This window comes from Pteronotus mesoamericanus, unplaced genomic scaffold (genome assembly GCF_021234165.1).
Source record: "Pteronotus mesoamericanus isolate MK-2021 breed Mesoamerican mustached bat unplaced genomic scaffold, CSHL_Meso_final scaffold_85, whole genome shotgun sequence".
NCBI lineage: Eukaryota > Metazoa > Chordata > Mammalia > Chiroptera > Mormoopidae > Pteronotus > Pteronotus mesoamericanus.
Window position 1 is genome coordinate 53,573,885 of NW_026555329.1, and position 4,721 is coordinate 53,578,605.

Below are 4,721 nucleotides of genomic sequence, written 5' to 3' on the forward strand. Positions count from 1 at the left end.
AAACAGGTATCTGCTCCCTTCCTTCCCAATTTCAAGTGTTCTAGAGTGCCCAAGTCTATTCTCAACGGTTGGATAATGGATCTCTACATGTCTTGCTCCTGCCTTTATCAAAATCCGGGGGTATAGAAAAAAGGGTCCAAATAAGGATCTAAGATGGTGGTAGAGTAGGTGAAAGGTACCCTCAACTCTTCCTAAGACCAGACTAGAATTACAACTAAAATATAAAACAGTCAACCTGAATAACCAACTGAAGACTAGCTGAATATAAGTCTTATAACCAAGGTTTACAGAAGCAGCCACATTGAAACTGGTAGGAAGGGTGGAGACTCGAAAAGGGCTGGTCCTGCTCCCACGGGATGTGGCTGAGATTCTGGAAGGATATCTCAGCTGCAAAGCTCCCACCCCCCAGCCGAGGAATGTGGCATCTCAACCACATGCTAGGCTCTCCAGCCCAGAACACCAGAGCTAGGAAGAGGCACCCATATAACATGTGGCTGTGAAAATAAGCAGGGATTCTGTGTGCCAGGAAGAGACAAGAGTCTGCTAAAGAGACAGGTGCTCTATTAAAGGGCCAATGCACAAAATGTCTTTTGCAGCGACTCACCCAGGTGACCCTACAGAGGAAAAGTAAAGCAGACTTGAGTTGTGTGAGGAAAGAATGGAGTTTGTGACCCTAGAGAGAGGGATAATCACCAGGATCCCTGAGCTGAGTCACTTTCTCACACAGCAGACACCACCTTCTTGAGTAGAGCACTCCCTTCCTTAGGGCATCCTCCTGAGGGAATGCAATAGCCCCACGCTCTGGTCTCCCTGTCATCCTCCTCTGCGAAGCTTATACTCTGCTAAGGAGTCAGCTTCCTGGGCTGGGGAATAGAGGTCCAGGCAGACTCTGGAAACGTCAGTGACTGAGTTGTGTGGCTTTGGAGCTAGAGGCCGTTCCCCTCACTTTCCTGTGAACCTGAATGGTACCTCTAATGGGAGATTCACTAGCCCCAGTGACCACACCCTGCCTAGGAGGTTTAGGCAGAACTCAAGACAGAAAAGTGTGGATCTGAGGTGGGCACTACGCTACCTTCCCCCAAGTTTGACCAGTGAGTGAATCCCCCTCACAGGAGCTCCACTAACCCCACCCAATTAACTCCCAGTTGCATCGCCCTACTGAGCTCAGCCACCCAACAGAACTGGGACAGAATGAGTTGTGTGGGTCTATGATGAGAGGTCATCTTCTGCTTGCACATACAACCAGTGCAGGGCCTTCCCATCACATGGCCAAGTCTCAGTATGTTGAACCTGATAAACTCTTCTGTCCTCACTCTGACCACTCCCTAAAACTCCATCCTACCTGGCAGGGGGTAGCCAGCCTTGGTATACTCTGGGATTTTTGCTGAGTGTTGTCAGAACCAACACTGGCTCTGAGTATAAATCTGTATCGGTCTGGTAAGAACCTACCTCATGAAACTCTGGTACTGCTAGAGGCTCTTTCACTGACTGAGCTTAACAGGCAGCTGGCAGATGGAGGCAGCTGGATATCAGGGTACCTTGGGACTTCTGCTGACCTGCCCTAAACTATCCCTGTTCAGGTCCCATCTGTCAGGGGAGCGCTGCGTGGGATGCTCCTTGATCTGAGGGTTACTGTCCCGAGCCAGCTGAGGAGTGAGAGGGGCTCTGAATCCTGCAGAGCCCGTCCCAGGTTTGTCACAGATGGGGGCAGTGAACACAGGTTGTCGCAAACACTTCTCTGTTTGCTAGGAGAGGGGACATGGCTTTTCCTTCTATGGAGAAGGCCCTGAGCCCCCAAATCCAAAGACTTTTACTGAGAACCATATGCACAGAGGTATGGATGCAAAGCTCATCAATCAATGTCAAAAGGTTATGTTTACAGAAAACAAATAGAAATCATGGATAACAATTGGAGGAACACAAAAGATCTACCTAAGGTCAGAGTCTATGAATAATGTTAATCTCCTTCCCAGTATGAGCTGATTATCATAGCTCTGGAGGGAAGAACAAAAGCATGCTCAGTGGAACTTACTTCTAGGCCTGATTGTCTCCAGGAACCACCCAATCCAGTTTAGAGCTGTATCTGCCTTTAGTATTGTTTCAAGCCTTAGCCAGGTGGGTGGGGCAGAATCACCAAGAGATAAGGAGACTGCTTTCAGATAGAATGAGGATTCTGGCCATGTCTCAGCTGAGCCAAGGGATGCGGGCCTTTTTGCCTTTTGTCCATGTCCCCCAAGGCCTTGTCTGCTGTCCATTCCAGCCGATGTCTGTCTTAGGTCATCTCTCCTTGTGAGAGAACTTACCCGTCATCAACAACCAACCAACTTTTTCGCAATGGGTTTATTGCCAGAACACAGGTGACAAGAAAACCACCACTAAATCAAAGCCAAAATCAGAAAGGAAAAGACTCACATCAACATTGTCATCCTTGGACACGTAGATTCTGGCAAATCTACCACTACTGGCCATTTGAGAAGGAGGCCGTTGAAATGGGGAAGGGCTCCGTCAAGTACGCCTGGGTCTTGGGTAAACGGAAAGCTGAACATGAGCGTGGTATCACCATTTATATCTTCCAATGGAAATTCAAAACCAGCAAGTATTACGTGACCATCATTGATCCCCCAGAACACAGAGACTTTATCAAAAACATGATAACAGGCACATCTCAGGCTGATTGTGCTGTCCTGATTGTTGATGCTGGCATTGCTAAGTTTGAAGCAGGTATCTCCAAGAATGGGCAGACCCATGAGCATTCCCTTCTGGCTTACACACTAGGTGTGAAACAGCTGATTGTTAGTGTTAACAAAACGGATTCCACTGAGCCTCCCTATAGCCAGAAGAGATATGAGAAAATTGTTAAAGAAGTAAGCACCTACGTTAAGAAAATTGGTGCCAATTTCTGGTTGGAATGGTAACAACATGCTAGAGCCAAGTGTTAGGATGCTTTGGTTCAAGGGATGGAAAGTCACTCATAAATATGGCAGTGTGTGGAACCACATTACTTGAAGCTCTGGATTGCATCCTGCCACCAACTCGTCCAACTGACAAGCCCCTGCATCTGCCCCTCAAAGATGTCTACAAAATTGGTGGTATTGGTACTGTTCCTGTGGGCCAAGTGAAGATTGGTATTCTCAAACCTGGCATGGTGGTCACCTTTGTTCTAGTCAATGTTACAGCTGAGGTAAAGCGTGTTGAAATGCACCATGAAGCTTGGAGTGAAGCTCTTCCTGGGGACAATGTGGGCTTCAATGTCAAGAACATGTCTGTCAAAGATGTTCGTCATGGCAATGTGGCTGTTGACAGCAAAAATGACCCACCAATGGAAGTAGCTGGGTTCACAGCTCAGGAGATTATCCTCAACCATCCTGGTTAAATCAGTGCTGGTTATGCACCTGTTCTGGATTGTCACACAGCTCATATTGCTTGCAAATTTGCTGAGCTGAAGGAGAGGATTGATCATCGTTCCGGCAAAAAGCTAGAAGACGGCCTGAAGTTGTTGAAATCCAGTCATTCTGCCATTCTTGATATGGTTCCTGGCAAGCCCATGTGTGTTGAAAGCTTCTCTGACTGTCCCCCTCGGCCACTTTGCTGTTCGTGACATGAGACAGGCTGTTGCTGTTGGTGTCATCAAAGCAGTGGACCAGAAGGCAGCTGGAGCTGGCAAAGTCACCAAGTCTGCCCAGAAAGCTCAGAAAGCTAAATGAATATTATCCCCAATACCTCCCACTCCAGTCTTAATCAGGGGTGGAAGAATGGTCTCAGAACTGTTTGTCTCAATTGGCCACTTAAGTTTAATAGTAAAGGACTGGTTAATGATTACAATGCATTGTAAAACCTTCAGAAAGAAAAGAGAATGTTTTGTGGACCATTTGGTTTTTCTGTGTGTGCCAGTTTTTAAGTTATTAGTTTTTAAAATCAGTACTTTTAAATGGAAACAACTGGACCAAAATCTGTCACAGAATTTTGAGACCCACTGAAACAAAGTTTAATGAGAAAACTGTGTGTTCTTTCGGTCAACACTGTAACTTTATATTGCTGAGGTTAAAAGACTTAAGAGTAGCCCATAACCTATTTCTGGTGTTATATCTGCTGATGATTTAGAAATGAATAATTCTGTTAGGAATTTTTTTTTTTTTTTTTATGGATGGGAACTTTTTCACTTTGTCCTGTTTATGTAGGAGAAATCTGTTTGTGTAGTAAAAGCTATGGGGGCGGGGGGACCCTCTAGTGCAACACTAAGTAGATTAGGACAGATAGGCAAAGTAACTATGTAAGCTAGTTTATAAAGCCCAAATTCTGGCATATTAAAGTCCACGTGTTTCATATAAAATTTGTAGTTAACATCATTGAGTAAATTTGTTAATGTCAAATTTTAGTTTCAATTTTTACTGAAATGTGAATTCACATTTACAAGTGATGAGATAGTTTAAAGAAGTTAAAGTGAGGCTTAAATAGTATTGAGCACTGTCTTGCTAGTTAATTGTATCTAGATTCTAGGAAAAATAAATGCTACTGGAAGATGAAAAAAAACAAAAACACAACCGACCATCACAGGGCCAAGCAGGGTGATGTGAGGGAGGCAGGGGCTGCGCCCCTGCCAGAGGGACAAGTTTCTTCTCCTCAGTGGCCTGTTTTCCCAAGGCATCCCTGATTATTTCCAGCCTGGGGACCCTCTTGCCTATCCCTGAACCAGGTGGCATGGTTCCCAACACTGAGCCTAT

General features: G+C 45.5%; 1 pseudogene; it reads left to right on the plus strand.

The window, feature by feature from the left end:
- The first annotated feature begins 2,474 nt into the window (after positions 1-2,474).
- Positions 2,475-3,704, plus strand: LOC129063356 (elongation factor 1-alpha 1-like; annotated as a pseudogene).
- Positions 3,705-4,721: the final 1,017 nt, after the last annotated feature.